Consider the following 13,337-nt stretch of genomic DNA (forward strand, 5'->3'; position numbering starts at 1 on the left):
CCCCCGTGCAACAAGGAAGCTAAAAATAGTTCCAGCCTGAAGGTTTCTCTCCTCTGTCTAGTCATGTATACTAAGTAGCAGAATACCTATACTGCTGTCAGAGGCTCCTAATATCATAGAAACTTCCAGCTACCTAATACTTCCAGTGTCATCCCCATATATGTAATGTAATGATTGTGCCCATATATATTTGGGGGCCCCTTTAGTATATATCACAGTTTACAATCACTGAGTTCATTATCCCTGGACTGTGACATCACTGAGTTCATTATCCCTGTATTGTGACATCACTGTGTTCATTATCCCTGTATTGTGACATCACTGTGTTCATTATCCCTGTACTGTGACATCACTGAGTTCATTGTCCCTGTATTGTGACATCACTGTGTTCATTATACCTGGACTGTGACATCACTGAGTTCATTATTCTTGTACTGTGACACCACTGAGTTCATTATCCCTGTATTGTGACATAACTATGTACATTACCTCTGCACTGTGACATCACTGTGTTTATTATCCTTGTATTATGATATGACCATGCTTTTTATCTCTGTACCGTGACATCATTGTGTGCCTTATCCCTGAACTGTGACATCATTGTGTGCCTTATCTGTATACTGTGACTTCGCTATGTGCATTAACCTAGTAATGTGACATCATTGTGCTTATTATCCCTACACTGTGATGTCACTTTGTCATTATCCTGATACTTTGACATCACTGTGTGCATTATCTGTACTGTAAAATCACTGTGTGTGTTAACCCTGTGTGTGATCGATTTCAAAATATTTGTACACTTTTCAAATTCTCAATTTAGAGAGTTTGGGGCCCCATGGTTACTTGTTATGCCCCTGGTCACAGCACATTTTTAGTGCATAAAACACTCGCACAGAAATACATGTGAAATGCACCTGCAACCAATGTCTCTTGTTTTTTTTCAGTGGTAAATATGCTTGGTTTGTAGGGTGTGGATGTTTAAAATACCAGTAGATATGTAAAAAAATAAATTAAAAAAAGAAGTGACATGTCATTTCTGAACATATTACATGCAGAATGAATAGGAGGCAGTCAGGCGGTGAAGGGGGGGAGATAGTCAGGAGGCAGTGAAGTGTCAAAAACATGTCAGAAATAGAATACACATGAGAAAATGAAAAAATCACCAAAGATTAGACACTCATTTCTCTTAAAATATTCCTTGTATTTTACAGCATTTACAATACAACATGTACAGTGAGTACGGAAAATATCCAGACCCCTTTACATTTTTCACTCTTTGTTTCATTACAGACATTTGCTAAAAATCAAAAACGTTAATTTTATTTCTCATTAATGTACACTCAGCACCCCATCTTGACAGAGGTCAATCAAGAGGTCAAAGGAACTGCCCAAGGAGCTCAGAGGCAGAAATTGTGGCAAGGCAACAAAGAATATCTGCAGCACTCTAGGTTCCTAAGAGCACAGTGGCCTCCATAATCCTTAAATGAAAGATTGCTTTTTTCATTGCAGCCATATGATTTTAGCATATGGCTGCAATGAAACAAAGAGTGAAAATTTAAAGGGGTCTGAATACTTTCTGTACCCACTATAAATGTACCCTAATATGATTACATTATCAGTATAATCCTTGTAATATCATAAAAATAATCTCGACAAACTCCACCAACAGTAAGGCTAAGGCACCTCATAACTGGCCGCTGCTAAAAAGCGCTGTGGGAAAAACCATGGCGGAAAAGGTTTTGTGATTTTCCCACAACGCTTTTTGCAGAAAGTCCGCAGAATTTTCCTTTGCAGACCTTCTGCTTCCTGGAAACAGCCAGCATTATCATATGTACAGTACAGACCAAAAGTTTGGACGCATCTTCTCATTCAAAGAGTTTTCTGTATTTTCATGACTATGAAAATTGTAGATTCACACTGAAGGCATCAAAACTATGAATTGACACATGTGGAATTATATATTTAACAAAAAGAATGTGAAACAACTGAAAATATGTCTTATATTCTAGGTTCTTCAAAGTAGCCACCTTTTGCTTTGATTACTGCTTTGCACACTCTTGGCATTCTCTTGATGAGCTTCAAGAGGCAGTCACCAGAAATGGTTTTCACTTCACAGGTGTGCCTTGTCACGTTTAATAAGTGGGATTTCTTGCCTTATAACTGGGGTTGGTACCATCAGTTGTGTTGTGCAGAAGTCAGGTGGATACACAGCTGATATTCCTACTGAAGAGACTGTTAGAATTTGTATTATGGCAGCAAAGTAAAAAAAAAACGAATGGCCATCATTACTTTAAGAAATGATGGTCAGTCAGTCCAAAAACTTTGAAAGTGTCCCCAAGTGCAGTTGCAAAAACCATCAAGCGCTATAAAGAAACTGTCTCACATGAGGACCGCCCCAGGAAAGGAAGACCAAGAGTCACCTCTGCTGCGGAGGATAAGTTCATCCGAGTCATCAGCCTCAGAAATCGCAGGTTAACAGCAGTTCAGATTAGAGACCAGGTCAATGCCACACAGAGTTCTAGCAGCAGACACATCTCTACAACAATTGTTAAGAGGAGGCTTTGTGCAGCAGCCGGCCTTCATGGTAAAATAGCTGCTAGAAAACCACTGCTAAGGACAGGCAACAAGCAGAAGAGACTTGTTTGGGCTAAAGAACACAAGGAGTGTTCTTTGGTTTGACCCGGCTTGCTTTACAGACATCTCCTCCTCTTTTTCATGTCACTCTCCAGTTTCCTTCACAGTTTCATTCCCCTCTCAGTATATATTGACCTCATCCAGATGTGCCCACAGTTTCCAGTTCTCCACAGTATACATTGTCTACGCCAGTTCCCCCTCCGCAGCGATCGGACACTTATCCTCTGTCCATAGTAGGACATTTTTCCTTCCTTTGTTCTAGGTGCCTTTTTAGACTAGGGCTACACTACAACTTTGTGACTTTTGTAGCCTGATCAGTACATGTGTAAGGGTGTGATGTAGTAAACAGTCAGTAACTAACTTTGGTCAGTGGTGGCAGCCAATTGATAAATGCCCATAGAGAATTAACGCAATTAATTATTCTGAATGTAAATATTGTTTTAGGATGCAAAGTCTGATTAGAGGTAATTACTGGGACATTTTGGACTCCTACAAGCCTGGCAGTGTGCTTAGATTTTAATTTCGATGCCTCGAACTGGAGATAGTCATCTGCATCACCATCAACCGGAAGTGAGATTGGTGTGTGGAGAAGGGTCCTGTGCTGTTTGAGCAAGACACGTGCTAAGAGGACAGTGGAGACCTGACATGCTGGATGGAGACCTGACATGCTGGATGGAGACCTGACAAGCTGGATGACAGCCTGTGCTGTGCTGGATGGAAGAACTGCCATGCTGGCTGTGGGCTGAGTCTGGAGACACAGTGTTTGTGGTGCTACTTTTAGTCTGAGTCTGGAAACTGAGTCTGGAAACCTCTGAAGCTCAGAAGGTAAAGGAGACTATATGAGAGAAAGGCCTCAAGGACTTGTAAGTACGGCTTGGCTGCGTCCACGTGTTCCACGTGGTGATATATAAGGGACTCTTACGCTGACACCTTATCATCTGAGAAATTGGCCGGTTTGTTAAGTGGAGAGCTGGAGCAAAGGATATAACTGTACTTGTAAGTGAAGACACCATTTCTCTGTGGATTACAAATAGTATTACGCAATACTTAGGGTGCACCCCAACGAGGGACCGATCCAACGAGGGACCGATCCAGGAGAATAGTGTTCTTAAATTGTGTTCTTAAAGGACTTGTATCTGTTACCTGTTAAGTAACTGTGGGAACTAGGAGTTTAGTGTTAGTTTGCTGCAATATTCTGTTCCATATTAGTTTGTATTTCTTCTCTGTTTATACCGTGTTACATATTTTCCCAGATCTCTATTCTGTGACTTATTCAGTAAACTTTGTCCTGGGAATTAAAACACTGTGTGTGTCTGTGTGGCATCGTGTACCTGCTGAACCTGTGGGCCCAGATCTTGGTCCTCTTTCACATGTACCAATGAAGGTGAATGGAGTTGCATTTCTACCTAGGGAATGTCACGACAGTGACTTCTATTTGGCAAAGAAATTGGGCAGTGTTGTATTTTTTTGAGTCGCAGTGGCAGCAACCTCAGGTCGCAGTAAAACTCCAACAGGAGTTGCGGCCAAGTCGTTCTATAGTCCTAGCCTAACTGTTTGGGTACAACTGTTGGAAATGTCAGAACATGATAGAGACTTACACAAACATCAAACAGTTGAACAATGACAATGGGGTGGGTGATTTATTAAGACTAGCCCTTGCCCTGCCAGTCTTCATCCATTCACCCACTAGTGTGAGATATTATTCAGAGGCTCTGACCTTGTCACTATTGTAATTCTGTTCTCACTCTTGGCATAGTTCTACAACTAAGGCCACATCTCCTCGCAGCGTTCTAGAAAATCCCATCCACACATTGTGGAAAAATGCGTACACTGGACATGCAGTAATTTCCAAAACTGCCACGATTTTTGAAATCGCAGTATGTCAATTATACCTACGGAAATGCTGGCAGTTTTCAAATAAGTATAATGGAAGCAGAAAGTCCATAGAGGAAAACTCTTAAAAATCGCAATGAACGCTGCAGAAAATAAATATGATGCATTTCTGCCGCATTTTTTTCCGTATTTTTTTGCTGTCATTTACGTTATAGTTGCAAAGGGTTAATAACCCTAGATTTCTATATTTTGAAGTGAGATATGTTTATTTATTAGTCATAAACTAACACATTAGGCACATAACTTGTAACAAAAGGAATTCTGTTTTATTATTGCATTTTAGAGAACTCATTTGCATACCGAAGAAAACATGGATTTCTTCCGAACGGCGGCGTGGAGAAGACATTTAAAGGTAGGAGAAGAATTGCCTATTCTTAAGGCTATACCTATGTGTTAGTCAGAAAAAAAAGGGCATCCAATGATAGGATCCCTTTAAGAGTATGGGAGTAAATCCATGCAAACACGGCGAGAGCATACAAATTCCTTGCAGATGTTGTTCCTGGAGGGATTTAAACCCAGAATTCCAGTGCTGCAAGGTTGCAGTGCTAACCACTGAGCCAGCGTGTTGCCCCACATTGCTGTTTTTTATTATGGCTCTTATACTTTTGGAGTAGATGCTCAGTGTACATACTGTATTACAATTTATATCTGGCTATATATCCTGTATCTCTACCAGTGGTGTGTATATATATATATATATATATATATATATTTATAAGTCGATGGCTGGCCAGGTAATGGAGGGGGTGTACATCTCACCCAGACTACTAAGGTGGGTGAGATGAGAAAACTCTAGAAAGAATGTTTCTCAGCAGATACTGGGCTGGATTTTTAGGAATGGCAGGTAGGTTGGTAGTGGAACCTGTCATTCCACCCCACTCCAGTCCACACTTTGGGGGTGTTCTGGCAGCGATTCAGCTGTTGAGAGTCTCCTCGTCAAGGAGGCTTAAGAAGCCAGCTCCAGCAGCAGACTTTGGGAGAGCTTGGCTGGAGAGCCAAAGAAAGAGGTCCTATTTTTGGAGCTGTGTCCTGAGTGATTCAACTGGCTTTTGGATTTCTGTTATTCTAGGTGAGGTAACCTATTCTTTGTTTAGTTAGAGCCTAGCCGGGCAGGGATTTATTTTTGTATTGTTTCCTTTTGTTGCTGCACTACCTTTTTGAGTGAAAATAAGCTCTACCTCTGTTTTGGACTAAAGAAACTGGACACCTAGCAACCCCAGACCCTGACAAGATATACTGTGCTGAGCCCCTCCATAACTTGCTATTTATTGTCTTTTGTACTATTTGTCCACTGCTGAAAACCTTTAATATTTTCAAAACGTTTCTATATTTTATACATATGTAATTTGTTGGAATTATTGATCATGTTATTGTTTTTTTGAGTGCTGTGGTAAGATTGTGTTTGCACAATCATTTTTGAGTAATTTTTTTGTCTTTTTTTTATAAGCTGACACATTGGGCACATAATATCACTCGTAACAAAAGGAATGTTGTTTTATTATTGCATTTTATATTTAATCTGCAGTATATGGGCACAAATAAAAATGAGTTTTCTTACTACAAACAGACTCCTTACACATGAGTAATGTAACAATTTCGATAGACTACAGTAGATCTTGGAATCAAGTTCTGTAGACCTGAAGAGAATGTCAGGAGTTTGGACATTTCGGTGCCAGTTGTGGATAAATAGATTGATAATTAAGGAACATTCCATTCATGGGAAGGTAAAATAAGAGTTTATACAGGCAAAAGGGAACACACAAACAATGGTGACCATACAAACATGTAGAGTTTCCGATATCTGCCCCCTGCATACAATACATTAATAAACATGGAAAAGCAAGCACATACATCCAAAACTGTGCTTTTCTTCTGCTAATAGGATTGGCACTGCTGAAAGAGGTTTGCTATACCATTGTCTGCAACCTCAGCAAAAGAAACATTATTCATCGTCTATTCAGGGTCCCCAAAAAGGCGGGTGAGCAGAGTAATTATCAGGGACAAGACCATCTTTCTCATTGTCTTCATGGGTTTAATAAGTCCAGCTAATGGGGTCTGTGGGAGATGAGGTACACTAATGGCAGTAAACAAGACTTTTTACTGATGGAGTGGATTTCTGGGAATTGACAGCAGAGCCAGAAATGATTGTATTGAGACTTTGTGCAACCTTTCGCTTATTTTTTGAGGGTAGAATTAATGAAATCTATATGATCAGAATTTCATTGCCTGTAAATTTTATTTTTCAATGTACCTTATATACAATATTTTTCCTCTTCTTCCTCTTCTCCTTCTTCTAAAAACACAAATTTTTACAAAAGTGATTGTAAAAAAAAAAACAAAACAAAAAAAAAACACTTGGAGGCATGCTTTGTGGGAAAATGGATCTGATAAAAGATTTCACAACTCTTACCTGTTTGCACCAGAAGGTGAAGATTATAATGTTAAAAAGTTTTGAATAATCATTATTCTTTCTTTTCTTGTTTTTTCTAGGAGCCATTGGAATTCCAAAAGTGTCCATGCCATGCAGAAGTGTAGACAGGGGTTCACACACAAGGAGAGGGAAAACAGATCCAGCCCAAGTATATGAATATTATCACTATAGAGTGATGGTATAGTTGTAAGTCCTGGTTCTGCACAGGACTCAGACCTTTTACTTGACTAAAGTACAGAAAATTTAGTGACTTACCGGTGATGTCTCTGACTGCAATTGAGCACATTTCACATCTCTTCCATCCAGACCACCATGGTCACTTCTCCCATCTGAAACTTATCCCTATAAAGATCTCCCTTAACATGCACCTTACATAAAGATTCACCTTACATAAATATAATAAATAATGACCCATTATTTTTCCCCTTGTATTAATAATGCCTGCTTATGATGCCTTCGTATTAATACTGTCTCAATGCCTGCTTATATTGTTATTGCCCCATTATTCATATTGTCACTCATATAAATATTGCCCCCTCTATTAAAATGTCCCCCAGAGTAGGCGTAAAGAGAAGGAGGTGTAATGTAGTTATGTCATCGCACCTACCGGCACCAGGTTGTAGACATCTTAACTGTGGCTAAGGAACCTTATAGGCTGCAGGCCTGAAGTGGCTTGCTGTTTATAGGTTACAGAATGGTAGAGGTGGAATTCAGTGACTTCCTCCTCTACCAAGTATTTCAACGGTATCCTGCAAATGGCAATACAGTTGAAAGTGCAGCTTGTGTTTGCAGTGGCCATAGGATGGAACGTAAAAAGTCAGCGAGCCTGAGGCTTCCGTCGCCTGCTCCCTTGCTAGCTATTGCTTTGATTCCTTGTATAGGAAAAGTTGGGGCTCCTGGGGGCTTTGTAGCTACACATTTCATTTCTTAGCAATTGTTTTTAGCCAGATTTGAAATGTAGTTCAGAATGAAGAACACTTAAGGGAAGACCTGAAAAAGTGAAAACTATATAGAGTATGGGAGGACATAATCCTGAAACTACCTATACACTTTAGATAGCTGTCAGTCAAATCTACTAACTCTCTTTACTCCCACAAAAACATATATACTTGGTTTGGCAAAATCTGTGTATATCATAAATTGGGGGGGGGGGGGGAGCTGTGTCAGACATCTTTGGTTGCTTGTTAGATGCCCCCAGACATGCTTCTTCTGCTGTCCCAGTTGCATTCCAGAGGTGTTGTCATCATTTGCTGAGGTGTCATAGTGGACTTGGTGACCCTCCTGAGTCGAATAGTGGTTTCCCCTGAATCGAAGCATTTTCTCCCATAGACTATAATGGGATTTGTTATTCTTTCGAATAGTCGAATATTGAGGGGCTATTCGTAACGAATATCGAATATTTCACTGTTTGTTCATCTCTACTAATTATGTATTTTTGGGTTTTAGGGAGAAAAAAGACTAAAGCAAGTAACGCCCAAGACAAAACAAAATTAAATAAGACCTCAGTGCCCAAAATTAATTTATACTCCATACAGCTAAATTTATTCAGATTTCAGACCCTAAAATCAATAAATAACAGACCTTTATTTTAATTTGAACACCCACACCAGTACAAGAAGTCATATATAGAACTTCACTATTAAATAGTTATTAACTTTTCACACATCTTAGTCTCATTTAGTAGAGCACAGAATACTGGACCAGGATGTATTGTACTTTATTTAAAAATGTTGCTGTTTTTTTTGCCTGAAAAACCTAAAGTTCCTGTCACTGGCTGTCTCCCTTCTTGCTAATTTGCTATTTGTGTTCTCTGGTAATTTGTGTGGAGACCTGTCCCTCCTGGTGACTCCATTTCAGTCAAGTAACTAAGGACAGAACTTTTCTGGTAACAGGGAGCTACAAGAGAAGTTTTGTCCTTAGTTACTTGACTGAAATGGATTCACCAGGAGGAACTGGTCTCCACACACAGTGACTAGAAAACGGAGGGGCTGTTTTCCTCAGTGCCTCCACACATCTGCAAACTGCTTTCTCTGCAGACTGGACTGAAAACATTCTGCACTTTAACATCATACTATGTAAGAAGTCTACTACACACCTGGACAAAATTGTTGGTACCCCTCGTTTAATGAAAGAAAAACCCACAATGGTCACAGAAATAACTTGAATATGACAAAAGTAATAAATAAAAATTCTATGAAAATGAACAAATGAAAGTCAGACATTGCTTTTTGCTTCAACAGAATTAAAAAAAACAAACAAAAACAACTCATGAAACAGGCCTGGACAGAAGTGATGGTTCACGTAACTTAATATTTTGTTTCACAACCTTTTGAGGCAATCGCTGCAATCAAACGATTCCTGTAACTGTCAATGAGAATTCTGCACCATTCAACAGGTATTTTGGCCCACTCCTCATGAGCAAACTGCCCTAGTTGTTTCGGGTTTGCACGGTGCCTTTTCCAGACTCCATGTTTCAGCTCCTTCCAAAGATGCTCTATAGGATTTAGGTCAGGGCTCATAGAAGGCCACTTCAGAATAGTCCAATTTTTTCCTCTTAGCCGTTCTTGGGTGTTTTTAGGTGTGTGTTTTGGGTCATTATCCTGTTGCAAGACCCATGACCTGCGACTGAGACCAAGCTTTCTGACACTAGGCAGCACATTTCTCTCTAGAATCCCTTGATAGTCTTGGTATTTCATTGTATCCTGCACAAATTCAAGACACCCTGTGCCAGATGCAGCAAAGCAGCTCTAGGACATAACAGAGCCTCCTCCATGTTTCACAGTAGGGACAGTGTTCTTTTCAAGATATGCTTCATTTTTCCATCTGTGAATATAGAGCTGATGTGCCTTGCCAAAAGTTTGATTGTTGTCTGATCTGTCCATAGGACATACTCCCGAAAGTTTTGTGGCTTGTCAACATGTAGTTTTGTTATTATTACTTTTGTCAGATTAAAGTTATTTCTGTGACTATTGTGAGTTTTTCTTTCAATAAACAAGGGGTACCAACAATTTTGTCCACGTCTGTATGTACTTGTAACTACTTCTGGCTGTTTCTGTTATTGCTGATAGGATATTAGTCAAAAATTCTAAGCAGCTTTGCTTAATCTGCTCAGATTTCTCTTTTTTGTGTCAGTGATCTGTTTAGCTGCATCATATTCTGTGTTTGCAGTCCATTACCTCTGAATCTCCTATGTTATGGTCTTTTTGGATTTTTTTAAGCTATTTGGTTGCTATTTTACAGTTACTCCTGGCAGAATCACATACAAATAAACTATTATTAGCGGCAATGGATATGGAATGGGGCAGACTGCCCTATATTGTACACATCCCCTGCAAAATGTTCTGCAGACAAAATAGAGATATTAGCAGCATAAAAACTGATAGTAAACCATGTATAACAGCTTCAACAGCCAGAGAACAGTTTGCCCGATGAGACCCTGCACATATTTGAACTTTTTATGAATACTCATATATCCTTTAACCTTATCAAACACCTGCCCCACATACACCCCCACCCTGTTAATCACGGCCAGTCCATCCAAAATACACTCAATTTGGCAGACTATCATTGCACTAACTGAAGGTAACTTCACCACTCATCTCCTGATCCTTACTGGTGGGCAGTGTGAGGGTCATATCTACATTACTAGAAGCGCAGATAAATGCACAGTAGTCATTTTGGATTCCGGAGAGCCATTCACCCCTGATGGGTCCGCACACTGTCTCAGGATACATTAGTTACGGTATTCACCTAGTTTAGTCAAGAATTATAAATTTACGCTTGCTAAGTTGCTAAGTTTGGGTAGAACATTGACCATTTTCAGACATTATAATTCTAGAATTGATTTGGATAATTGATAAAACTCATTGGTGCATCCTATTAATATTATAAATGTGAAATGTTTGTGAGTTTGTGACTTTGGATGTTCGGATGTTTGGCGGTCAATCACGCAAAAACCGCTCCACCAATTTGGCTGAAATTTTCCACAAACAGAGTCCTCGATTGTGCAATAGGCTACTTTTTGTCACAATAGCGCACATACGTTTTCCCAGGACCCCCACAAAATCCAAACTCACATCACTATCTCTGCAATCTCACACACTTTGGACCCCGATTTGGCTGAAATTTTCCACAAACATAGTCCCTACACTCGATTGCGCAATAGGCTACTTTTCGTCACAATAACACACATACATTTTTCCCAGGACCCTTTGGATGTTTGGATGTTTGGCGGTCAATCACGCAAAAACCGCTCCACCGATTTGGCTGAAATTTTCCACAAACATAGTCCCTACACTCGATTGCGCAATAGGCTACTTTTCGTCACAATAGCACACATACGCTTTTCCCAGGACCCTTTGGATGTTCGGATGTTTGGCCGTCAATCACGCAAAAACCGCTCCACCGATTTGGCTGAAATTTTCCACAAACATAGTCCCTACACTCGATTGCGCAATAGGCTACTTTTTGTCACAATAGCGCACATACGTTTTTCCCAGGACCCCCACAAAACCCAAACTCACATCACTATCTCTGCAATCTCACACACTTTGGACCATAGCAAGCCACAAAATTCATATTACCCTCTACAGCAGAGGTCAGCAACCCCTGGCACACATGCCAAGAGTGGCACTCCTGCCAGATTTCACTGGCATGCCAGCAGCACAGGACCTGCAAGAGTTAAATGAAGTCTCTGCTAGAGCTCAAGCATAAGGACACTCCCCTTTGAGAGGGGTGCAGGAAACCCAGGGGGTGGAGCTTAATCGCTCAAGTCTCTGCTTGCTATAGTGATAGCTCCTGCCGAAGCTGCTAGCAAACTGAAAGTAAGAAACACACAGTTCCCTTCCTTTACTTCCTATTCTCATTAATGTCAGGCATTTGGGGTTATTAGTTTAGTGTTAGTAACTCCATGTGCCTCACATTAATAGGAATAATCCCCATCATGTCCCTCATATTAACCCCTGTGTGCCCCATATAAAGGTTACTAATATGTGAGACATATGGAGGGACTAATAAAAGACCTCAGTAATGAAGATACTTAATTATTACCTCCAAGTCTCTCACATATCAGTAACTAGAGATGAGCGAGTACTGTTGGGATCAGCCGATCCGAACAGCACGCTCCATAGAAATGAATGGATGCACCTGGTACTTCCGCTTGGACGTAGCTAGCACGCTTAACCCCCCGCATGCCGGCTACGTCCATTCATTTCTATGCGAGCGTGCTGTTCGGATCGGCTGATCCCAACAGTACTCGCTCATCTCTATCAGTAACTCTTACACTGGGTTAATGTGAGGGACATGATGGGGTTAATTGCTATTAATAAGAGGCGCATGGAGTTACTAAACTGTCATGCACAGGGCCAGACTTTATGTTGCTTGATCAAGAGTATCCTGTGCCCAAAACTTACATGTACTGGCGCAAAATAACAACTCATACAATGTCGTATATCGAAGTATATTAACCTGAAATACTTCTGTCCCAAAGACACTATGTACAGTTTATACCAACACCGTATAGCGGCTGAAATACAAATTACATTCAACACAAAAGTCTCATGTGCTCTCAGAATTACAGCAAAAACAAGATACACAGTTACATTTTATATCCCATACCTTATACACTGTACAAAAACCTTACCCGCGCCTGTATATACCCACTTCTACAATCACCGCAGACGAAGTCGCGGGTACCAGCTAGTATAAAAATAAATGTGGACCAGTATCATATCAGCATAAGGCCGGGGCCCTACGGGCCGGAAACACCACGATTTGCCCACAGCAGAAACACTGCAGGAATAATCGTGGCGTTATACACTAACAGCAAAGTGGATGGGATTCATGCAAGTCCCATGCCCACTTTGTGGTAAAATCCACAGCGCAAACATGTTACGATTTCCAAAAACAGCGCGGTTTTGGAAATCGCAGCATGTCAATTATATCTACGGAAATGCTGGCGGTTTTCCCGTAGATATAATTATAACAGAAAGTCCATGCAGGAAAACTCTGCGAACTTCCTGCTTAAAGCGCCGTAGGGCCTTAACCTAAAAGGGTTTATTTCCCTGCCATTGCTGGCATTAAACCCTGTCGATTGCAGTTTATACTATAGGTGCGGCCATTTATTTGTAAGCATAATATCAATATCTCATGTTAATCTTCTAAATGTGCTACAATTTACTAGTTCTATTACAAAGTACTTTTTGATTTCTAATTGACAGCACCCATAGACTTTGTTTGCTTTTTTGTGCGGAGATGCATTATTTTAGCAGATGCATTTGTTAAGATTACAGCATAACAACGAGATGCCAAAGAAGAAAGGACTCTAAAAGCCGGGCTGAGGAGGCAGAAATACATTTAGAGAAGCTGAAAATGACACCTG

This window comes from Leptodactylus fuscus, chromosome 8 (genome assembly GCF_031893055.1).
Source record: "Leptodactylus fuscus isolate aLepFus1 chromosome 8, aLepFus1.hap2, whole genome shotgun sequence".
Taxonomy (NCBI): Eukaryota; Metazoa; Chordata; class Amphibia; order Anura; family Leptodactylidae; genus Leptodactylus; species Leptodactylus fuscus.